Below are 26,194 nucleotides of genomic sequence, written 5' to 3' on the forward strand. Positions count from 1 at the left end.
GTTCCTGTGCCATGGCAGCCTGGCACGCTAAGTGCAGGTGGCTGCGAGCAGGCACACTAAGCACCAGAAAGAATGAAGGGATGGAGCCAAAGCAAAAACAATACCCAGTTGTGGATGTGACTGGTGATAGAAGCAAGATCCGATGCTGTAAAGAGCAATATTGCATAGGAACCTGGAATGTCAGGTCCATGAATCAAGGCAAATTGGAAGTGGTCAAACAAGAGATGGCAAGGGTGAACGTCAACATTCTAGGAATCAGCGAACTAGAATGGACTGGAATGGGTGAATTTAACTCAGATGACCATTATATTTACTACTGCAAGCAGGAATCCCTCAGAAGAAATGGAGTAGCCATGATGGTCAACAAAAGAGTCCAAAATGCAGTACTTGGATGCAATCTCAGAAACGACAGAATGATCTCTGTTCGTCTCCAAGGCAAACCATTCAATATCACAGTTATCCAAGTCTATGCCCTGACCAATAACGGTGAAGAAGCTGAAGTTGAACGGTTTTATGAAGACCTACAAGACCTTTTAGAACTAACATCCAAAAAAGATGTCCTCTTCATTATAGAGGACTGGAATGCAAAAGTAGGAAGTCAAGAAACACCTGGAGTAACAGACAAATTTGACCTTGGAATGTGGAATGAAGCAGGGCAAAGACTAATAGAGTTTTGCCAAGAAAATGCACTAGTCCTAGCAAACACCCTCTTCCAACAACACAGGAAAAGACTCTACACATGGACATCACCAGATGGTCAATACCGAAATCAGATTGATTATATTCTTTGCAGCCAAAGATGGAGAAGCTCTATACAGTCAATAAAAACAAGACCAGGAGCTGACTGTGGCTCAGATCATGAACTCCTTATTGCCAAATTCAGACTTAAATCAAAGAAAGTAGGGAAAACCACTAGACCATTCAGGTATGAGCTAAATCAAATCCCTTATGATTATACAGTAAAAGTGACAAATAGACTCAAGGGATTAGATCTGATAGAGTGCCTGAAGAACTATGGACGGAGGTTTGTGGCATTGTATAGCAGGCAGTGATGAAGACCATCCCCAAGAAAAAGAAATGCAAAAAGGCAAAATGGTTGTCTGAAGAGGTCTTGCAAATAGCTGAGAAAAGAAGAAAAGTGACAGGCAAAGGAGAAAAGGAGAGATATACCCATCTGAATGCAGAGTTCCATGAATAGCAAGGAGAGACAAGAGAGCCTTCCTCAGTGATCAGTGCAAAGAAACAGAGGAAAATAATAGAACAGGAAAGATTAGAGCTCTCTTCAAGAAAATTAGAGATACCAAGGGTACATTTCATGCAAAGATGGGCACAAGAAAGGATAGAAATGGTATAGACCTAACAGAAGCAGACGATATTAAGAAACAGTGGCAAGAATACACAGAATAACTATACAAAAAAGATCTTCATGACCCAGATAACCATGATGGTGTGATCACTCACTTAGAGCCAGACATCCTGGAATGCAAAGTCAAGTGGGCCTTAGGAAGCATCACTACAAACAAAGCTAGTGGAGGTGTTAGAATTCCAGTTGAGCTATTTCAATCCTCAAAGATGATGCTGTTAAGGTGTTGCACTCAATATGGCAACAAATTTGGAAAACTCAGCAGTGGCCATAGGACTGGAAAAAGTCAGTGTTCATTTCAATCCCAAAGAAAGGCAGGGCCAAAGAATGTTCAAACTATTGCATAATTGCACTCATCTCACATGCCAGCAAAGTAATGCTCAAAATTCTCCAGTCTAGTCTTCAATAGTTTGTGAACCATGAACTTCTAGATTTTCAAGCTGGATTTAGAAAAGGCGGAGGAACCAGAGATCGAATTGCCAACATCCACTGGATCATCAAACAAGCAAGAGAGTTCCAGAAAAATATCTATTTCTGCTTTATTGAGTATGCCAGTGCCTTTGACTGTGTGGATCACAACAAACTGTGGAAAATTCTTCAAGGGAATAACAGCCCATCTTACCTGCCTTCTAAGAAATCTGTATGCAGGTCAAGAAGCAACAGTTAGAAATGTACATGGAATAACAGACTGGTTCCAAATTGGAAAAGGAATACGTCAAGGCTGTATATTGTCATCCTGCTTATTTAACTTATATGCAGAGTACATCATGTGAAATGCCGGGCTGGATGAAACACAAGCTGGAATCAAGATTGCTGGGAGAAATATCAATAACCTCAGATATGCAGATGATACCACCCTTATGGCAGAAAGCGAAGAGGAACTAAAAAGCCTCTTGATGAAAGTGAAAGAGGAGAGTGAAAATATTGGCTTAAAACTCAACATTCAGAAAACGAAGATCATGGCTTCTTGTCCCATCTCTTCATTGCAAATAGATGGGGAAGCTATGTGGGCTACTCCATTTCTTCTAAGGTATTTTTGCCCACAGTAGTAGATATAATGGTCACCTGAATTAAGTTCACCCATTCCAGTCCATTTTAGTTCACTGATTCCTAAAATGCCGATGTTCACTCCTGCTATATTCTGTTTGACCTCTTCCAAGGCAGGCTCTCTCAGTTTCCTATTTATCCTCAATCATTTATCTCTGTTAATCTGGGGCATATGGATGGTTGATGGGAAATTTAAAACACTGCAACACTCTCCTAGAAAAAGCAGCAGCTTCTTTCATTTCTTCTTTCTTTTAAAAATTTATTTCTTTATTTATGTGGCCATGTTGGATCTTCGTTTTGGCTTGCAGAATTTTCATCGCTTCATGTGGAATCTTTCACTATGGCACATGGACACTATAGTTGTGGCACCTGGGCTTCAGAAGTTGCAGTGAGCAGACTTAGGTACTCCAGGGCATGTGGGATCTTAGTTCCCTGACCAGGGATTGAACCCATTTCCTCTGCATTGCACAGCAGGTTCTTAACCACTGGAAAACCAAGGAAATCTCTAGCAGTTTCTTTTTTCACTACATTTCCTCCTGGTTGTTGTAAGTTTTTGACTAGGTTACGGAGTTCTTCAGAAGTGAATTATAACTGTTTTTTTGAAGAGTCATTTTTTACTAAGGTATAAAATGTTTCATGTGTACATTATATTCTACTTCTATATACACTATGGCATGCTAACCACCAAAAAGTTAGTTTCTATTCATTATCATACAGTTAGTCCCCTTTGCCTGTTTCAATCTATCGCCTCCACTGCTCTTTCCCTTCTGTGCTCTGTATCTGTGTGTTTATTTCTGTTTAGTTTGGTTACTTAATATATTGTTTGCTTGTTTTTATATTCCACATATGAGTGAAATTGTATGATATTTATCTTACTTGTTTATCTGACTTGTTTCATCTTAGCATAATACCCTCAAGGTCTATTCACGTTGCTGCTGATGGCAAGAATTTACCCTTTTTATGGATGAGTAGTGTTCCATTGTATATGTAAATGATATCTTATTTATCCATTCATTCAATGATAGGAACTTAAATTGTTTCTATACCTTGGCTACTGTAAATAATATTGTGATGAACATATAGGAAAATCTTTTCAAGTTAGTATTTTTGTATTCTTTGAATAAATACCCAGTAGATAGTCATCTAGTTTCTTTCTGTCTCTCTCTTTCTCCCTCCCTCCCTCTTTCCCTTTGCATGTGGCTATCATGTTTTTTGACACTATTTACTGAAGAGACTGTCCTTTCTCCATTGCATTTTCTTTGCTCTTTTGTTGTAAATTAACTGTTCATATATGTGTGGGTTCATGTTAGGGGTCTCAATTCTGTTTTGTTGATCTGTATATCTGTTTTTCTGCCAATACCATGTTGTTTTGATTGCTATAGCTTTGTAATATAGTTGGATTCAGGAAATGTGACATGTCCAGTTTTGTTTCTTTTTCTCAGGATTGCTTTAGCTATTCAGGATCTTTTGTGATTCCATATAAACTTTAGAAATTTTTGGTTCTATTTCTGTTAAAAATGTTCTTGGAATTTGATAGAGATTGCATCAAGTCAAGATTACTTTAGGTAATAGTAATATAGACATTTTAGCAATGTTAATTCTTCTAATCCATGAGTGCAGAATATCTTTCCACTTATTTGTGTCTTTTTCAGCTTCTTTCAACAGCACCTTATCATTTTCAATATACAGGTATTTACCTCCAATCACTGCAGAGGGTGATTGCAGCCATGAAATTAAAAGACGCTTACTCCTTGGAAGGAAAGTTATGACCAACCTAGATAGCATATTCAAAAGCAGACACATTACTTTGCCAACAAAGGTCCGTCTAGTCGAAGCTATGGTTTTTCCAGTAGTCATGTATGGATGTGAGTCTCTTCACAGCTTTCTGTGAAGAAAGCTGAGCACCAAAGAATGATGCTTTTGAACTGTGATGTTGGAGAAGACTCTTGAGAGTCCCTTGGACTGCAAGGAGATCCAACCAGTCCATTCTGAAGGAGAACAGCCCTGGGTATTCTTTGGAAGGAATGATGCTAAAGCTGAAACTTCAGTACTTTGGCCACCTCATGTGAAGAGTTGACTCATTGGAAAAGACTCTGATGCTTGGGGGGATTGGGGCAGGAGGAGAAGGGAATGACAGAGGATGAGATGGCTGGATGGCATCACTGACTTGATGGACGTGAGTCTGAGTGAACTCCGGAAGTTGGTGATGGACAGGGAGGCCTGGCATGCTGCAATTCATGGGGTTGCAAAGAGTCAGACACGACTGAGTGACTGAATTGAAATGAACTGAACTACTCCTTGGTTAAATGTGTTTCTAGGTATTGTAGTCTTTTTGTTGCAATTGTCAGTGGGATTATTTTTCTAATTTCTCTTTCAGTTATCTCATTGTTAATGGGATAGCCACAGATTTTTGCATGTTGATTTTGTACCTTTTGACTTAATTATATGCATTTATTAATTTCTAACAGATTTTTGGAGGAATCTTTATGGTTCTATCTATATAAAATCATGCTATTTACAAATAGTGATAGTTTTACTTCTTCCTTTTCAATTTGAATGCCTTTTATTTCAATATTGAGTCATATCTTTAAAGCAGTGTTCATTTTCTGGTATTGGCATCAATACTTTGCAGTTCTATGTAGTACAATTCATCACCCATATTTGGATAATATGTGGAAGTGAGAATGCTTTTGCTCTGTTTTCAAATTTGGTCAATGATTCTATGGAAGGTTAAGCTTCTTTTTTGCTGTTTTTAATTATGTTGTGTTTCCTCTTCCAAGTACTCTTAATTTTTACCTTGTAGACCTGGACCTCCAAAGGCAGGAGTGCTGGGGATTCTTGTGCCAAGGAAGGCATGGTGCTGAATGGTGAAGGAAATGGCTAAAGGGCTTTATAGAGAACACTTTCCAAGTTGAGTGGCTGTCTTTACAAAAACTGTGCCTTCTTGTTTGAATGTTCAAGCCTTTTGAAGGCTGCTAAATGTACGGGGCTTCACTTCATAGCTGTAGATCTCCAATAGAGCAGAGATATCTAGGGGTATTGCCGGCTATACAAGTTCCCAGAAATTAAGTATGAGTATTCATGAGTGTTTTTTTATGCCTGCTGGATTCCTGTGTCTTATGGGGCAAGAGATGATGAGGGCACTTTATCAACTCTAGTCCAATACTATGAATTTCACTTTAACTTGAGAATGGATTTATCAGGAACATGTAGAGTTGTGTCTCAACTCTAGCTGTCCATTGGAACCAACTGGGAAACTTTCAAAAACACCAATGCCAGGGATTCTACCTAGGCAAATTGAATCAGAGCTCCTGGGGATATGGTTCCCAGCACTGGTATTTTTTCAAAACTCCTGAAGGGACTGTCACATGTAACCACAAATGAGAAACATTTAACCTAAAGAAATGATTTTCAAACTCACCTGCACATTAGAGTCACCAGGAGAATTTAAAAACATTCAGATACCCAGGCTTCACCCTGAACAAATTAAGTCAGAATATGTGAGAGTAAGATACATGCATCAGTATTTTTTTTTTTTTAGCTACCCAGATATGATTAATATGTGACCAAGTTTGGGGACCTTTTAAAAACATTCTCTTCTTCTCTATGTAAACTAGTTCATGCCTAATACAGATATGCTCTTTGCTCTGAGTTAATTATATCACTGCTTCTCAAACATGTATGTTCATATGATTATCCTGAGTCTTGTTAAAATCCATAATCTGAATCAGCAGAGGTAGTACTGAGATTCTGCATTCCCAACAAGATCCCAGATGATATCAATGTTACTGGTTAAGTGGACCACACTTTGAGTAGCAATGAGTCTTGCCATTGTATTGTCATCTGGATGAATCTTCAATTGAAAAAATAAAAAGACACAATATAGATTTTCATATACAGGCCCATGCTTTAAGATAGTTAATTATAATTAATTAGCCTGTACTTAAATTCTGGTAGAATACGATAGTTAATTTGGGAAACTTAATTAAACAATTAGGGCAAAATAGTTGTCCTAGATAATGTTGAACTGTTTCAGATAGAACCACTTGTCATATAGGTTTTAAAAAAGATTCAAGCACTGGATGGTTTACAATACTAGAGCAGTGGCAGAATTCCTTAAAAATGTGTCTGCAAAACCCATTGTGTAAAGCAGACATAATAACTGTACAAAGTTTACTATGATTTAAAATTTTTTATATTTGATGGGAAGTTATGCAGATGTTCCTGGACACCCTGAACCATTTCCATACAACCTCTGATTCCTCTAAGCATGGACTGAAATCCTCTGATTCAATGTACAGAGAATACAAGAAATCTATTCTGAGGAAATCAGTTAGATTTAAGTTGAGCATACATTTGAAATCTTTGTTTATGTAATACCTTGTAGTCACTGGAGTAATTTAGTTATTCATTATTTATTTGAAAAAAACTTTCATTGTTGACTTTTTATGAATCAGACATAATTCTAGGAAGTGGAAATACCAGTGGGAAGATCTGTTCAAAATTAACAGAGGAGATAATTTTTATTCAGTTCAGTTCAGTCACTCAGTCGTGTCTGACTCTTTGCAACCCCATAGACTGCAGCACACCAGGCTTCCCTATCCATCACCAATTCCCAGAGCTTGTTCAAACTCATGTCCATCGAGTTGGTGATACCATCCAACCATTTTATCCTCTGTCATCCCCTTCTCCTCCTGCCTTCAATCTTTCCCAGCATCAGGGTCTTTTCCAATGAGTCAGTTCTTTATATCAGGTGGTTAAAGTATTGAAGTTTCAGCTTTAACATCAGTCCTCCCAATGAATGTTCAGGATTGATTTCCTTTAGGATTGACTGGTGTGCTCTCCCTGCAGTCCAAGGGACTTTCAAGAGTCTTCTCCAACACCACAGTTCAAAAGCATCAATTCTTCGGCAATCAGCTTTTATATGGTTCAAATCTCACATCCATACATGACTACTGGAAAAACTTTGACTAGACAGACCTTTGTCGACAAAATAATGTCTCTGCTTTTTAATATGCTGTCTAGGTTGGTCATAGCTTTTCTTCCAAGGAGCAAGCATCTTAATTTCATGGCTGCAGCCACTATCTGCAGTGATTTTGGAGCCCAAGAAAACAGTGTCTGTCACTATTTCCATTGTTTCTCCATCTATTTGCCATGAAGTGATGGGACCGGATGACATGATCTTAGTTTCTTGAATGTTGAGTTTTAAGCCAACTTTTTCACTCTCCTCTTTCACTTTCATCAACAGACTCCTTAGTTCTCTTCGCTTTCTGCACATCTGAGGTTATTGATATTTCTCCCGGCAATCTTGATTCCCGCTTCTGTTTCATCCAGCCTGGCATTTCACACGATGTACTCTGCATATAAGTTAAATAAGCAGGGTGACAATATACAGCCTTGACACACTCCTTTCCCAATTTGGAACCAATCTGTTGTTCCATGTCCAGTTCTAACTGTTGCTTCTTGACCTGCATACAGATTTCTCAGGAGGCAGGTAAGGTGGTATGGTATTCCCATTTCTTGAAGAATTTTCCATGGTTAGCTGTGATCCACATAGTCAAAGGCTTTGACATACTCAATAAAGCAGAAGTAGATGTTTTTCTGGAACTCTCTTCCTTTTTGTATGATCCAATGGATGTTGGCAGTTTGATCTCTGGTTCCTCTGCCTTTTCTAAATCCAGCTTGAACATCAGTAAGTTCACAGTTCACATACTATTGAAGACTAGATTGGAGAATTTTGAGCATTACTTTGCTGGTTTGTGAGATGAGTGCAATTGTGCAGTAGTTTGAACATTCTTTGGCCCTGCCTTTCTTTGGGATTGAAATGAGCACTGACCTTTTCCAGTCCTGTGGCCATTGCTGAGTTTTCCAAATTTGCTCGCATATTGAGTGAAGCACTTTCACAGCATCATCTTTTAGGATTTGAAATAACTCAACTGGAATTCCAACACCTCCACTAGCTTTGTTTGTAGTGATGCTTCCTAAGGCCCACTTGACTTTGCATTCCAGGATGTCTGGCTCTAGGTGAGTGATCACACCATCATGGTTATCTGGGTCATGAAGATTTTTTTGGTAAAGTTTATTATTATTATGTATTTATTTATGTTAAATATTTATTTATATACATAAAATTTTATTTAATTTTTATTATCAAATTGAAACATATGCAGAAATTCAGAAAAAAGAAGTTGTGCTAAAGTGCAAGGTGAGGTAGCAAGTGTTGATGTAGCTGCAGCAAATTATCCAAATCTAGCTAAGATGAAGTTGACTACACTAAACAACACATTTTCAATGTAGATGAAACAGCCTTACATTAGAAGAAGATGGCATCTAGGATTTTCATCACTAGAGAGGAGTAGTCAATGCCTGCTTCAAAGCTTAGGACAGGCTGATTCTCTTTTTAGGGATTAATGTAACTGTGACTTTAGTTTGGAGCCAGTGGTCATTTCAGAAATCCTAGGACCCATAAACACTACACTAAATCTACTCTGTGCTGTATAAACGGAACTACAGTCTAAATGACAGCACATCTGTTCACAACACGGGTTACTGAATACTTTAAGTCCTCTGTGGAGACCTACTGCTCAGAAAAAAAAAAAAAAGATTCCTTTCAAAATATTACTGCTGGTCACACCAGGAGCTCTGATGTGCAGTGAATTTAATGTTGTTTTCATGCTTGTTACCACAGCATGAATTCTGAAACCCATGGATCAAAGAGTCATTTTGACCTCAGGCCATATTATTTAAGAAATACATTTTTTAAGGCTATAGCTTCTCCTTGATGGATCTGTGCCAAGTCACTTGAACACCTTCTAGGAACTGACCATTCTAAATGTCATTAAGAACATTCAAGTTTTATGGGAAGAGATCAAAATATCAACATTAATAGGAGTTTGGAAGAAGTGATTCCAACCCTCATGGATGATTTTGAAGGTTTCAAGGCTTCAGTGGAGGAAGGAACTGCAGATGTTGTGGAAGAAGCCAGGGAACTAGAATCAGAAGTGGAGCCTGAGGATGTGACTGAACTACTGTAATCTCACGATAAAAATTTTATGGATGAGGGATGGTTTCTTATGGGTGAGCAAGAAAAGTGGTTTCTTGAGATGGAAGCTACTCCTGGCGAAGATGCTATGGAGATTGTTGAAATGACAGCAAAGGATTTACAATACTCTATAAACTTTGTTGATAAAGCAGCAACAGGATTTGAGAGGGTCAACTCCAGTTTTGAAAGAAGTGGGTAAAATGCTATCAAACATCATTGCAGGCTACAGAGAAATCATCTGTGAAATGAAGAGTCAATTAATGTGACAAGCTTCATTATTGCCTGTGTTAATAAATTGAAATAGCCATGCCAACCTTCAGCAACCATCACCCTGATCAGTCAGCAGCCATCAACATCAAGGCAAGACCCTCAACTAGCAAAAATATTATGACTTGCTGAAGGTTAAGATGATGCTTAGCATTTTTTAAGTAATAAAGTGTTTTTAATATTAATTTATTTGGCTGTACTGGGTCTTAGCTGCAGCACATGGGATCTTTGATCTTCACTGTGGTGTGAGGGATCTTCAGTTGCAGCATGCGAACTCTTAGTTGTGGCATGTGTGATCTCATTCCCTGACGAGGGATTAAACCCTTGTTCCCTGCATTGGGAATACAGAGTCTTAGCCACTGGACCACCAGGAAGTCCCAATAACATATTTTTAAATTAACATATGTATACTTTTTTAGACATAATGCTATTGCACTTAGTAAATTACCGTATAGTTTAAGCATAACTTTTATATGTGTGCGGATGTCAAAAAATTCATGTGACTTGCTTAATTGCCGTGGTCCAGAACCAAACCCTCAGTATTTCAGAGGTATTCCTCTAATCGTGAAGCACAGAATATGAGGAGGGACTGTGTGAGAGAAGAATCCTTGTGGCTTCCAAACTCAGAGTAAGTCAGCAGAAGATAGTTCTCCAAAGCATGAGGGCCACCTTGATTTAATAGGCAAAACCTGTTTGGAATACAGTTGTCCCTCCATATCCTTTGGTTCTGAATCCATGGATTCAACCAAACTCAGATTAATAATATTAGGAAAAAAATTGCAGAAAGTTCCAAGAAGCAAAATTTGAATTTGTCATATGCAGGCAACTATTTACATAGTATTTACATTTAAACTTTTTGTTGTTGTTCAGTCACAAAGTTGTGTCTGACTCTTTGTGACCCCATGAACTGCATCTTGCCAGGCTTTAGATGGTGTTAAGTATTATAAGTAACGCTGGTGACTTAAAGTAGGTGGGGAGATGTGCATAGGTTATATCAAAATACTGTGCCATTTTATATAAGAGACTTGAGCATCCACAGATTTTGGTATCCTAGGGGTGTCCTGGAACCAGTCATCCTTGGTTACTGAGGGATGACTATAATACAAATGAAGCTGGCAAGCTGACAGCAGAAGCTTCTCTACAACTCTGCTACCTTCGATAGTTCCACCTCCTCTATTTCTAGGTCACTCTCTCAAGTACCCTAACTCCAAGCATCCTTCAAACAGTCCCTTATTGGACAAACCATTAATTTTTTTTTCTGTTGTCCGCACCTACCTCATATCTTCACTCTCTTGCTTACTGAATTAAAATTCTATGATCAACTGTTATAATCAGTGATTTGCATACACCCTCAACTCCCTTGTCTCTTTTTCACTTCCTCTTACTCATTCAGGAAAACTCCAACATTGCTTTAATTAAGCTTTCTCTTATTCTGAACTTTGTGTCGTGTAGCTGAATGTGGGTGGGAAAAAACCCACAACTGTGCTGCAGAGCCCAATTTCAAATTCTTGATGTCTAGTGGGCTGTTTCACTGCCTGGTTATCAAACTACATCTCCTTGGTCTTTTCACCTTCTGTTATTCTAGGTGACTTCTTCGTGCCTTCTCTGTTATCTTCAAACCTCAAAGTCTTTTCCCCCTCCCACCTAAATTCACTGTCAGTTGATGATGATCTTGCATCCTATACACAGAAAAAAAAAAAAATCAGTTCATGAACAGAACACTCATCTGTCAGGGTTGTCGCCATATAACTTGCTTTCTTTTACTGTTTGGAGGTGCTTTACTGAAGGGAATCTCCTGGGAGGTATGTAGTTGGCTTATGGCCTCTGGTTGATTTACTTTAGTTTCACTGCAGTTTACACCAAGGGCCCTCCCCATTGCCCCCTGGGCTTCCCCTAGCCAGTGATTGAGTATGGTGTGAATACCAGAAATGGGTCATTTTTCCTACATGTGCAGTTCCTGTAATAGGCAGTCCTGCTTGAAGACTCCCTATTGAACCAGTTAAGACTTTCTGAGTGGTACTGCAGTTTTGAGTCTTCCTACCTAATCTTCTGTTTTTCTTTCTCATTTAAAAAATATTTATGGAGATATACTTCACATACCATACACTTCACCTATTTACAGTGTATAATTCATTCCTTTTCATTATATTCACAGTTATACAACCATCACTTCAATCAATGTTAGCACATTTTCATTGCTCCCTAAAGAAACCCATACCCTTTAGCTGTCACTCTCCAAATCTCCCAAGCCTTTGATAACCACTAATTGATTTCTTGTCTTTATAGATTTGGCTCTTCTGGATAATTCATGTAAGAACAGTCATATACTTTGTGGTCATTTGTGACTGACTTAGCATGTTTTCAAGGCTCATCTATATTGTAGCATATATCAGTACTTCCTTTTTTATTGCTGAAAATATTTCATTGTCTGGGCACACCACATTTTATTTAATCACTACATTTTATTTATTCATTAGCTAATAGAGATTCAGGTTGTTTCAACTTTTTGTCAATTATAAATAGTATTTCTGTGAGCATGCTGTGCAAGTGTTTGAAAGGATATTTGTCTTCATTTCTCTGGTGTTTATACCTAGGAGTAGAATTGTTGGTCCATATGTACCCTTGCCTGGAAAATCCCATGGACAAAGGAGCCTGGTAGGCTGCAGTCCATGAGTTGCTAATCGTCAGACACGACTGAGCAGCTTCACTTTCACTTTTCACTTTCATGCATTGGAGAAGGAAATGGCAACCCACTCCAGTGTTCTTGCCTGGAGAATCCCAGGGACGGGGGAGCCTGGTGGGCTGCCGTCTATGGGGTCGCACAGAGTCGGACATGACTGAAGTGACTTAGCAGTATGATAACTTCGTGTTTAAGCCTTTGAGGAATTACCCAATCCTTTTTTACTTCTTCTGTTTTCCCCCCAAGTCTCAGGCTTGCATAATGGTCTGAAGGCACTTTGTAGCTACTCCTGATCTCTTTTGTCTTAACCCTTCATAGATTTTCTCCTGGTAAGCCTCTGGCACATCTGATTTTATCCTGGCACCTGCTTCTCATAAGACCTACACTTATACATCCTGGATGAATGCTCTGTGCTCTCATGTAAGGCCATACTTTTCATTTATGATCTAGATTCTGTCTTCTTTTCCTATTCAAGAACATTGCTGTAGCAATTCCCCTTTTCCTTCCTTCAACATAAATTGCTACCTTTCATCTGGACCATTCCGTTGGATTACATACACACTGTTATTTCTCACAATTGTTCAATTAATTAAACAATTATTCTCTTTGCCTTACTTCCCCTTCCAGCACTTTCCATCTTTCTCTCTCCTACTTTAACACAACTGCTTATCTGATTTTTCCTCTTGGATACCTAATAAACTTCCCATGCTTAACATATCAAAAAAATTTAAGTGGATAGGAAATAAAAAGAAAACATTTTGAACATGCTCTAATTAGAGACTAGTTCTCCTGAGCCCTTCTAGAAGAAACTAATAAAGGATGAACTGAGAGATAAAGAAACTATAGCAGAATGACTGAAGAATATTGACTCTCTTATTGTCAGACTAAGAATATAGATTGTAGCTACAGAACATAATGCAAAATTTTAAAAGACATAAGTTATTAAAGTCATTCCAGTTAATACTACCCATTTGTAAAGCTCAAATGACATCTTTGAGAGAACATCTTTGTGTAGAGACAGAGCTAACTTCAAATAGCAGCTTTAATACTTAGCAGTTATGTTACTTTGGACCAGTTAATTTTGCTGAGTTTCACTTATTGTGTGCAAAATAGAAAGAAGTCTTTCCTAATAGAATGTAGAACAAAAATCATGAAGAATTCATTCACTGAACAGATATTTATTGGCACATACCATTTATCATGCACTGTCCAAGGTGCTAGGCATACAGTATGAATAAAACGGACAAAGAACTCACTTTATAACTTAGGGAAGACAAACACGCAAATAAATGCAATATATGTGAAATGGTAATGAGTGTCTTGTATGCATGCATGCTAAGTCCACTGTAGCCTGCCAGGCTCCTCTATTCATGGGATTCTCCAGACAAGAATACTGGAGTGGGTTGCCATCCCCTCCTCCAGGGATCTTTGCAAGCCAGGGATTCAATCTGCATCTTCGTGACTCCTGCATTGTAGGCTGATTCTTTACCACTGAGCCACCAGGGAAGCCCAGTGAGTGTCATGGAGAAAACCAAATCAGGGTATTGATGTAGGGAGTGCTGGAGGCTGGGATACATTGGGATTTCAATTACATCTCATCTGAAGCATATGATATGGAGCATGATACGTGGATATAGGAAGGTGGGGAAGGGGTCTAGGAAAAGTCGCTGCCCTGATTCCTGGCTGCAGCTGCAATTACTGTTATAGCTCCTGTAATGATCCATTTTGACTTCCTGAAGCAGCAACTCTGACTTCTACAACTTCAGACCAAAGTCTTCCACTGGAATACCTCCATGGTTGGGCTCTATAACTAAGCCACAAAAAGCTCTATCTTGAGGTGTCAGTTTCTTACAGAGGCCCTGGATATATCAGTATTTTATTTGAATGTTCTTGATTAAATTCTCTCTCTCCATTCTCTTCCTGACTGTGGCACAGGTGCTGGATGTCTGGGCTGGAAGGCAATCTTGAATATCACCATCCTATGCTTAACTCAGTTATCACTCATCTCATCTACTGATACTCAGTCATTTTCTCCAGGCTACACTTCTGTACCTCATTTTCTTCCCTTAAGGTGAAGGAATTAATTCCATATCCAGAACTCTACCCAGGTAGTTGAAGTGGTAACTTTTTTCCTGATAGCCTAGCGTATTATTAATAGAGAACCCTCATTTTTTACCTTTTGTTCTTTTTCATTAACCAACTGTATAACAGTATTTATTTAGCACCTATTTCATGTCAAACTTTGATTGATACTGGATATGTGGTGGGGAAAGAAACAGATTTGTTTCCTGCCTTTATTGTCTGCAAGGGTGACTTTGAATGTTTATTCCACTGATTCTTCCTACACCTATCAGCCAAAGAATAGGTACATTGCTTGGACTGCATTGTCTTTTTTTGCAACCTTTGTAGAATATGGTATCTATACTTGATTATTGTATCTCATCAATGATCTTTATGGTGATTATCTTAAGGTTCTTCAGCATCAACCCTTTCTGATTTTAGAATTTGATTTCTGTTGTATACCCAATGCTATTCAATTTAAATTCATTGCATTATAACAATGTAATCTTAATAAAACTAGGGGTTCCTATATGGTCTAGGCATTATAAAGTAACTGTATCCAAACAAATGCAAGTCGATAACCAAGATAATTAGAGAGAAAATATGAGTTTTTTTTAAGGGGATGAAATTGTAACCAATACATAACATAAAGCAAAATGTTTGATATTCTCTTTGCCATCTATCTCTTATTTCCTTCCACATACTACATAAACTTGAAATAAAGATTTCTTCTTTTTATTCATCCCTCAAGTCAGGTACTGTACCTGGGCCTCACACATTTTTTGTCTTTCCCACCTTCTGTGCATGACTTGTTTGTTATTATTGTCAGCCTAAGCTCTCTGGCTTGCTTTTTTATTTCTCACTTAACCCACTACTTGGATTCTATGCAATTGTGGTTTATTTGGTGTTTTGTTTTGTTGAGTGGAGAAAAGTTTATTGTAGGGCTAAGCAAGGAGAATGTGGTGGCTTATGCTGAAAAACCTGAACACATATAATAGTGGTTCTTAAACTTTAGTGTGCCTCGGAATCATGGAATTCTTGTTTAGAACACAAGTGACTCACCTCCAGAGTTTGAGACATGAGATCTGAATTGGGGCTCAAGAATTTACATTTCTAACAAATTCCCAGTTAGTACTGTTACTGCTGGTCCAAGTATCACATTTTGAGAACTACTACTTTACAGTATAGGAATATCTGGCAGCTGTTCCAGCAAATAATAATTTATCCCTGGGTAAGAAGCCTTTGACACTGTATATAAATAACATTAGATGATTTCCTTATATGGTAATACAAAGCTTAAGAATTTGTGAGTCATCTTCTGTCAGCATATTTAACATCCAGTAGGTAGGGATATGTGTCTGATAGACCCTGTATAATGCACAAAGAATAAAGGAAATGTTGTTTTTTGCTTGATTACATATACAGGAGACAGAAAAGTGGGGTTGGTATGAAGCTCTGAAGTCAGGTTCTCTGAGATTTGGTCCTGCCTCTGCAGAATTTCTGGAAGACCCTGGAAAAGTTAGTCTCTTGTGTCTCAATTTCTTTCTTTTGAAATGAAGATAACAGAAGTAGCCATCTGTAGTTGTCATGAGGCTCAAATGATTTACTATGTATAAAGCTTTTGAAGAATGACTGGTGTGTTATACACACTCTGACATTACTTATTACCATCAGGAATCTATTGTCTTCTCTATTTTACCTCATGGGCTTCCCTGGTGGCTCAGGTGGTAAAGAATCTGCACTGCAGGAGACCTGGGTTCAATCCCTGGGTAGGGAAGATACCCTGGAGAAGGGAATGGCAACCTTCTCCAGTATTCTTGCCTGGAGAATTCCATGGACAGAGGTGCCTGGTGAGCAATAGTCCATGGGGTCACAAAGAATCAGACATGACTAAGTGACTAACACTATGTTATCTCATTCAAACCTAAAGCTAATTCTTTTAAAAGGTAGGCACCCCTGTTATTCTTATTGAGGAGACTAGGAAACAGAAGTTCAGAAAGGTTAAAGAAAGAACCCCCAGCTGGTAAAATCTCTGGGCTTTGTTATTTCACCAGTGTTTTCCCAAAGGAATCATTTTTTCCCATAAGAAGGATGATACAAGGAAGTTAATTTCAAAAGTAGATCTGAATGTAATTGAAAAATTATTGGGTTGGCCAAAAAGTTCATTCAGATTTTCCTATAACATCATATGGGAAAGTGGGAATGAACTTTTTGGCCAACCCAATACTTGCTTCATCAGGATGGTTGGTGGAAAACTAGAACAAAAAAATTCATAATTCATATGAAAACACAAAAGACCCTGAATAGCCAAAGCAACCTTGAGAAAGAAGAATGGAGCTGGAGAAATCAACCTTCCTGACTTCAGACTATACTACAAAGCTTCAGTCATCAAGACAGTATGGTACTGGTACAAAAACAGAAATATAGAACAATGGAACAAGGTAGAAAGCCCAGAGATAAACCCACACACCTATGGGCAACTTATCTTTGATAAAGAAAGCAAGAATATACAATGGGGAAAAGATAGTCTCTTCAATAAGTGGTGCTGGGAAAATTGGACAGCTATGTGTAAAAGAATGAAATTAGAACACTTCCTAACACCATACACAAAGATAAACTCAAAATGAATTAAAGACCTAAATGCAAAATGAGAAATTATAAAACTCTTAGAGGAAAACACAGATGTTGAGGTCCTTCAATGGACCAGAACCTGGTGGTCCAGAGTCAACAATGAGAAAGTGAAAGAAGGAGAGAGGCTAATATTTCCTGGGTTACACAGCTGGCTTTCGAGTTCCAGGAAATCAGCCAGAAATAGAGACATAGAGAGAGAGAGAAAGAAAGAAAGAAAGACACGGGGACCCAAGCTCTGATGGAGCAAAGGTGTTTTAATCAACATGGTGTGTGCATATATACTGTAGTTATTCTCAGCGAAGTTAAAGATTAAAATTCCAGACTTACAAAACATAGGCGATCCATATTAAAGAGAGACAGAGTTGTAAACAATCACTTTTACCTTATGGTTCACAAGAAGGAAGAGGGTACTTATCACCATATTGAAAAACTAACGAAGGAAATGCCTTGGATCCCTCAGCCCCGGGAGAGGCTTGCCTCTCCTCTTAATTCCTGAATATTCAGGAATTAATAAGGAACAGAGGATTCCTGACAGATCCAAGACAGCACACAGGAAGCCTCCTGTTAAATGCTTCCTTACACAAAGATAGACCAGTCTATGACATAAATCACAGCAAGATCCTCCATGATCCACCTCCTAGAGTAATGGAAATAAAAACAACAAAGAACAGGTGGAACCTAATTAAACTTAAAAGATTTGTTGATCTATTGGAATGAATGATCTATTAAAATGACCTAAAATTAAAGATTCATAATATCCAGAGTAGGTGAGATTATAGAGAAAAGGGCATTGATATACTACTATGAGGTTTTTGAAGTCAATTTGGCAATAGCCACCAAATTTTAAATATGTATTTCCTTTGACCCAGAGACTCTAATCATCTATCCGCAGGAATACTTTTGTGCCCATGGAATATGTACAATGATTCTTAAATTTAGCACTGTTTCTAATTGTGAAAATTACAAATCAAAATGGGAAAATTATTTAGTAAGTTATATCACAAATAGTTATCAGTGTTTACCTCTGAGAAGTGAAAAGGACTAGAAACAGAGGATCAAGAAGAATTTCCATATCATATGCTTGATATGATGATCCACATTAGTTGGATTTACCACAAGTAGTATGTATTAATGTTTACTTTGCGATCAAAAAAGAAAAAAGTAGCTTGCTCAAGAAACATAAGCACTTAAATGAGGGCAACAGATGCACAAGATAAGGCTTTCACAAGCTTTAAAACATGTCTATTCCAATAATTAGCAGTTATTTTTTAAAATTTCCAAAATTATCATTCCAACTAAAAACTTGATCACTTGTACGGCTGTTGATTCCCAGAACATTTCCTGTGAGAAGGAAAGAGCTGAATTGGCATCTGAATGGAAAGCACACAGTACTAAAATTCTTATAGCCTTAGAGTACCTAGCCAAGAGAGTTTGCCTGAGGACTATTACATCATTTCATGCTTGATTTATAGCAGATTAAGGTGACAGTGGGAAAAAACCCAAATGAAACCAAACAAAACTCCAACAAACAAAAACACCATTATACAAAAAGAGAAACCAAAGAAATAGCATTTGTTTTTTTCTCCAAATGAATGGTTATATCAGTGTTCAGTGGGAGACAGTATCAGGTGTGGATGAAAGAAGAAAGTAGCATGGTATATTAGTTTCTTTGACTGCTGAAACAAAATGTCATAAGCCGGAGGCTTAAAACAAACAGAAATTTATTATTTCACAGTTTTGGAGGCTAGAAGCCCAAGATCAAGGTATTGGGAGTGCCATCCTCTCTCCAAAGCCTCTAGGGAAGGTTTCTTCCTTGCCTCTTTTAGTTTCTGGTAGCCCCAAGTGTTCCTTGGCTGTAAATGTATCCCTCCAGTCTCTGCCTCCCTTTCACAGGGTTGTTTTTCTGTGTTGTCTCTGTCTTCTATACTCTTAAGGACTCTGGTCTGTTGGATTAGGGTCCACCCTGATGACCTCATCTTAACCTAATTACAAACAAAGACCCTATTTCCATATGTCACAGGTACAGGAGATTAGGACTTAAACATAACTTTTGGGGGAACAGAATTCAACCTGTAACAATGGAGTCAAGTGTGATCAATTATTAATAAGTCATTTAAAATATATGGCATTTGCCTAAGTCTGATAAGATTGATTCAGTAGACTTTAAAGGAACTCATAGTCATTCAATTCGAATAATCTCAACAATAGTCAAAAAAGACATAGATGATTTAAGAGCATTTTTTTTCAGGTAAAAAATTTTAGACATAGGTCACTGTGATAGATCTTAGGTCTCAAAGGGAACTGAGAGGACAGAAACACTGATAAAGCAAGACTACCTGAAAGAAGGTGCTCTCTTAGCACCAGTTGCCCCTGTGAGGAGGGAAACACTGGTTTTCCCTTTGGTTAATTCTCATGATGTAGAGATAAACGAGCACAGGCTCAAAACCTTAGGAAGAGAAGGCATCGGAGGAAAGAAAAAGAGGAAAAAAAGATGTAGTTAAAGATGAATTATAGATGTTGGAGGTATGTAACCAGTTACGAGTGAAAGTTAAAATTGAGAACTATGTCACTTGTCATTTTCTGGTTCATTTATATATTTCATAGGTAAAACTGAAATTCAGCGTATTTAACCACATTATTAAGATGCTTTAATATCAAATCAAATTTTCCTTTGGTCAGTAGTGTAGGTAGAATGGAGTAACCACAACATTACTGTGGCTGTGGCCCAGAAAACTCACAATGTTATTAAGTTACAGAGGAAGTAGAGTGAAGTGATTGAGAAAAGGAAACTAAACAGTAGTGATAGCAGTGATGTTTTGTAGGGGCAGGTATCTTTATTTTCTGCTAACCCATGGATTCTGTGTAATGTCTTAGATTGTGACTAATACTTATATAGTTATGCTTGACTTTATGATTGAAGATAGAATTCCAAAATTGCTGGGTAAATTTGGTTTTTAAATGACATGCAGTTCAGCACAGGGAATATAGCCAATGCTTTATAATAACTATAAATGGAGTATTATCTATAAAAATTTTGAATCACAAAGAAATAAATGAAAGGTATCATATGACCAAAAAAAAAAAAAGACATACATTTTCCCTGTTGTAATTTGAGAGTTTTTTTTTTAATATTTTATTCTTATCAGTCTACTATAATCCAGATTATTTCATTGTGAATACTCTGACTCTACCAGATCTGGTAAAAGTTAAAAGGAGAAATTTGTCATAAGGAAGTTTCAAGATACCAAATACAGGAAGTTTCTTTGGGCCGTGTAAGGAAGAGGAAGCCAAAAACCTAAGAGAATTCATTCTTGGTACACTGTCTTTTTTTCTCCCAAAGCAAGTCAGCTTTCTGTGCAACTCCACGTACATGAATACAGATAGAAATCTTACAACTTTAGAGCATGGGTAACTTACTCTAAAATAACAAAAAAGTCTGAGCAACTGTCTTTGAATCCCAGTTCCAAATTCCTTATGGGGAGACCATGAATGATTCAGTTTGACTTATAGTATAATCAAGTTATGGGGGACAGGATCACAAAGCATAACACAGGGGCTGCTGCTACTGCTAAGTCGCTTCAGTCGTGTCCGACTCTGCGCGACCCCATAGACGGCAGCCCACCAGGCTCCCCCGTCCCTGGGATTCTCCAGGCAAGAACACTGGAGTGGGTTGCCATTTCCTTCTCCAATGCATGGAAGTGAAAAGTGAAAGTGAAGTTTCTCAGTCGTGTCCTACTAGTAGCGACCCATGGACTGCAGCCTACCAGGCTCCTTTGTCCATGGGATTTTCCAGGCAAGAGTACTGGAGTGGGGTGCCATTGCCTTCTCCGAACACAGGGGCTAGAGGCTGACTACTCTGGGTGTAGAGGTCATTTCTCAATGAAAGAGGGCAAAATCCTTAATCTAAATAAGGACTCAGGAATTAACACTCTATAAACTACTCGATGGACGTGAGTTTGAGTGAACTCTGGGAGATGGTGATGGACAGGGAGGGCTGGTGTGCTGCGATTCATGGGGGTCACAAAGAGTTGGACACGACTGAGTGACTGAACTGAACTGAAACTAATTGCTTCCCAGGTGGCTCAGTGGTAAAAAATCCACCTGCTAAGCAGGAGATGTGGGTTCAGTCTCTGGATGACAAAGATCTCCTGGAGAAGGAAATGGCAACCCAGGTATTCTTGCTTGGGGAATTACATGGACAGGAGAGCCTTGCAGGCTACAGTCCATGGGGTTGCAATAGAGGCAGACACAATTTAGCGACTAAACAACAACTAATAATTATGCTGGGGATTTCTATTCTTAAGAGTGAATGTTGGTATGGATCTTTTTATAAAGAAACATATTTTTAGTAAATTGGTACTACAAATGTTTTAAGTTAAAATTTTATTGTTAAGTAGAGCATAATTCAGAGAAGGAAATGGCAACCTACTCCAGTATTCTTGTGCAGAGAGTCCTGTGGACAGAGGAGCTTGGTGGGCTGCCGTCTATGGGGTTGCACAGAGTCGGACACGACTGAAATGACTTAGCAGCAGCAGCAGAATTATATAATAGATGTTTTGCATATTTTGCCAAATAATCATCTTTACCTGAAGGAGGTTATTTATTCCTGGCTTACAGATGGGGAAATCAGTTTTTATCCACCAATATTAAACTTATCCAGTTATCTCAAGGGAAAGAGGGACCTGCTTGCCAGGAACATCTTTTTCTTTGAGACTGTATTGAAGGATGAAAGGATTGATTTAGAGATAGAGATATAATTAAATGCAGAGGAAATTTTGAAAAAAAAAATTCCATATCCAGCCAGACTTTGAAATGAATTGTCCTAAAATATGTGAATAATTCAAAGTAAAACAACATTGCTTGCTTGTTTGTCTACCTGATTCACACTCCTGACTTTGTCTTTTGGCATATATTACTAGACTTGGGGTAAATCAGCCTCTCTCCATAGCTCTTTTCTTGATGCCTTTAGAAGAGTAAATCTCTATCCTGGAAGGAAACAAACTAATTTGTGGATTTATCCCCAGTCTTTTGCTTGGGCCTGTTTCCTGTTCCAAGGGGAATAACTTTCCTGTATCTTTTTCTGCTCTTAAGAGTGTTTTCATTATTTCATCAGCTAATCGCATAAGTTGTTTTTATACAAATGGCAGATCTTTGCGTTTATCTCTATTACAACTCAGCCCTTATCATTCTTGCCCACAGAGTTCCATGTCATGCAATAAACTGTGACAAATGCTTCAGGATTACTGAGAAAATCCAACATTTTGGCAATATATATAAGTTGTCCCTATCAAAACCATAATAGGCATTTAATAACTGTGCTAAGGGTTTAAAATATTTTTTCATCCAATCTTCAAAACAACACTTCAAGGAAGATATTCTTATCCTCATTATACTGATGAGGAAATGGAAGCTTAGAAAATTTAAATTACTTCCTTGGTGAAAAGAGTAGTTCAAACCTGGGTCAGCCAGATTCCCTGAACCATGGATTTCTAACCTTTGCATCAAAACCACTTAAGGACTTTGTTGTTCAGTTTCTCAGTTGTGTCTGACTCCTTGCAATCCCTTGAACTGCAGCACGCCAGGCTTCCTGTCCTTCGCCATCTCCCAGAGTTGGCTCAAACTTATGTCCATTTAGTCGGTGATGGCATCCAACCATTTCATCCTCTGTCTCCCCCTTCTCCTCCTGCCCTCAATCTTTCCCAGCATCAGAGTCTTTTCCAATGAGTTAGCTCTTTGCATCAGATGGCCAAAGTATTGGAGCTTCAGCTTCAGTACCAGTCCTTTCAATGAATATTCAGGGATGATTTCCTTTCGGATCGACTGGTTTGATCTCCGTGCTGTCCAAGGGACTCTCAAGAGTCTTCTCCAGCACTGCAGTTGGAAAGCATCAATTCTTCGGCGCTCAGCCTTCGTTACAGTATAAAAAGAAATAAATGCCAAAGCTCCATCTCACATGTACTGTCAGTCTCGTTGCAGGTTTAGGTTGAGGAGTGACAATCAAGAACCAGTGCCACCATATTCTGTTACAATGGGATAACAGAACTTGTGGCACAACACCCCATACTTGACAACTGACTGCTAATTTTTACTTCTAGCTATGACCTACAATCAGTTTTGAATCTAGATGTATTACCATCTAACCAAATTCACAATTTTTGTTTTTCCATATTGTGTGAAAGAGTGTATTGAAAGACTTAGATGTCTTGGAATTTTCTTTTATCATATCAAAGAATAGAGGAAACTTTCTGAAATATTTGCCCTGGGAGCAAATTTCCAGCTAAGTCACTATCAGAGATCACATAAAAGCATTAAAAAGTTGCTACAGAGTGAAAAAAGCTAAACATTCCAGGGTAATATTGGCTTAAAATCATAGTATCTTGGTGAGGAGAGAGGCTTTCACTATCAGAATGACAGTAAGTAAGTCACTTTATAAGTTTATAAGCCTATGACTAATATAGTTCCCTTGGCAACCCTCTCTTCCCTATCCAAATCACTAATATAAAAAAGAATGCTTTCCTCCACAAGACACCCTCAACATCCACTAGTTCTAAATGGCTTTTCCCTGCAAAAAGGCAGTGGACAGTAACAGATACCATGCCTGGTTGAATAAACATATCATTGCAAAATTCAGAAATATTATTTACTACAATGACTGTATCTGTACTGTTTGGAGTTCTTAAACAGGTTTTTTTTTTTTTTTCCTCCCGCTTAAAGAGAATGCTTCCACTTCCAGAGTTCAGATACTTTTCATTTTAACTCTAATGTTAAGGTCACCTTCAGCACTTTATGTTCTTTGTGTGGGTCTGTGTTCTGGTTTCTAATCTAGTTAACAGTTTTGTTTGCTGGGGGAACTCTCATGATGGTTCCTGCTTGTAATTTCAGCCTTAATATTCTAAGCAGATTTTAGATTTGCTATTGTGTCACAACTCCTATTTCCAATTTCTTTTTAGAAACTAAACAACAGCAACAACAAAGCACTCTCTGGCATATTTTGCTTGTAAGACAGGAGCCATAGGAATGCAGTTTCCCAGTATATCCCTTTTAGGCGAAAACAGGGCTCCAGTTCATTATTTAAAGAAGTCAGTGTGGATTCAAGTCATTTCCTAGCCTGCTATCATTTGCTCAAAGACCTTTTGCAATGGGTCTTATGTAAGAAGAAATGCAGGAGTTGCTTTGGTGAGATTTAAAGGGACAATTAAGTACAAGCTAGACCTGAATTGCAGCATCATCTGTATGGTGAAACAGGGGCTATAAATGTATCTGTTTTTTCAAATTGACAGAAGGCTAACGACATATGCCTTTCAGACTGACGGAAGGCCCGACATAGCTGGATTACAGGCTCCTTCTTTGGCCTCACCTCTTACCGTTGTCCCTTCCTTTACTGTTCTTCAGCCACACTGACCTCCTTCCTGGTCCTTGAACTTGCTAAGCACATTCCCTTCTTAGGGTCTTTGCCTTTGCTAGTGTTTCTGCATGAAACTGTCTTCACAGATAGCCGCAGGACTGGCTCATTCTCCTTCTTCAGAGCTCCACTCAAATGTTACTCTGGGAGGTCTTTCCTGGCCATTCTAACTAAAATAGCACACTGCCTCCCCACTTCTTGCTCCTTTACTTTTCTTAGTGGCAATTATACTCTGGCACGTTATAAATTTAAGGCTTTTTATTTATTTTTGTCGCTTTATCAGAATACAAGCTCCAGTAGGGCAAGGGGTATGTGGGTTGTGTTCACATAGCATCTTTGGGGTCCTACCAAGAATGGCAAACAGTAGGTGCTCAGTAAATATTTGTTGACCCAATGAATGAGGCTCTTCGGGATGGTGGAAATTGTTTCTCGTTTGCCTGGCACTGCCGCCAGTCCGCAGGCATCTGGGCACCTCATCCCACCCTCATTTCTTTCCAGCAGAAGTGACTGATTGGAATCAGACTCCCAGAACTGCGCTGGCGCGATGCGGTGAGTTAGGAACGCGTTGCACCAAACCCTCGGCGCGACTTCCCTCGGCCTCGCGACCAGGGTAAGTCTCTGCTGCGGTGCCAGGTTGTGCGCAGGGGAGCCCCTACACGGCCAGGCTGACTCACTCCCAGCCGCCTCCACGGCGGGCGGCGGCCACGCACACGCCCGTCTGCGGAGGGCCCGGCCCAGCTCAAGTTCCCCGCCCGCTCACGCCCAGGGGCCACCGCGGGAATCTTCGCGCACGCCGGTTTGTTTCCTGAGAAGCCCAGGCTCTGTGTAGCCAGTTGTCGGCCGCCCCCGGCGCGCGTCGGTGAAAACGCAGCCTGGGTGGAGCGGCGCACGCGCAGTCCGGGGGTGCGCGCCAGGCGCCGGCCCCGCACCGAGGCGGTCTCTGCAGTGAGCAAGACGCCAGACCAGAGGCCAACTGGGAGGCTGAGTCGGACGTAAATAGGACGTCCCAGCCAGTGTCGCCTGCGGCGCTGAGAAGACGGTGTGACTGCAGAGAGGGTGGAGACGACGACTGTGACGGGCTTCCCGGTTGCCCAAAGTGGGAGTGGTGTGGGTTGCAGGAAGGAGAGAGGAAGAGGAGCAGGAGCGGGCCGCAGCGGCCGAAGCTAACGGCCTTCCTGAGCGCTGACAGGCTGGGCCCGCGTCCTGCTCGCTCCACAGTGCGCGCCGCCGCCTCGGGCCCTCGGCCCCTGGGTCCGGACTTGGTGGCAGAGCGTCGGGGCGGAGGGCTCCTATTGCAGCGCAGGGAAAGGCCAGATCTTCGCCGCCGAGGGATGTGAGTGAGAGCCGAACCCGCACGGGAGGGCCCGCGAGGTCTCAGCCTGGCGGACACTCGGACCTTTGCCTGTTCCAGGGGCTTCGTAGTGTGGCCAGCCGGAGGCACCGGGTAAGAGCAGTCCCCTCGGGCTTGGGGGCGCGTCCTCGTCGCCACATCCGTGCGGCGGGTGAGTGTTATTGCTGCCTGGGCTCCAGGTGGAGGGCAGCAGTTCTCTCTCTCCTCCTCTCCACCCCGATCTCCCCTTCCCCCCTGCTAGTGTCAGTAAACTCGGCAAGAAAATCCTCCCTTTTAGAAGGAAACCTCGGACGGAGTGTCTTGCTGTTGATACTTGCATCCTTATGTGCCTGATACTCCTCCTCCCCTTT

General features: G+C 39.7%; 2 protein-coding genes across 3 annotated transcripts in view; one reads left to right on the forward strand and one right to left on the reverse strand.

Moving 5' to 3' along the window:
* Positions 1-26,194, reverse strand: part of AK3 (adenylate kinase 3) — a 467,912-nt gene that overhangs the window by 271,285 nt on the left and 170,433 nt on the right. The gene's annotated exons all lie outside the window — the stretch shown is intronic.
* JAK2 (Janus kinase 2) overlaps positions 25,114-26,194 on the forward strand; it is a 117,172-nt gene continuing 116,091 nt past the window's right edge. Inside the window, exon 1 of one of the 2 annotated variants that reach the window (XM_069576481.1) lies at positions 25,114-25,937. The gene's annotated coding sequence lies outside the window, so the exon portion shown is untranslated. Of the gene's footprint in view, positions 25,996-26,194 lie in introns of both variants that reach the window. The other variant, XM_069576482.1, reaches the window with a different exon arrangement.

Source organism: Ovis canadensis, chromosome 2, assembly GCF_042477335.2.
Source record: "Ovis canadensis isolate MfBH-ARS-UI-01 breed Bighorn chromosome 2, ARS-UI_OviCan_v2, whole genome shotgun sequence".
In the NCBI taxonomy this organism is placed as follows: domain Eukaryota; kingdom Metazoa; phylum Chordata; class Mammalia; order Artiodactyla; family Bovidae; genus Ovis; species Ovis canadensis.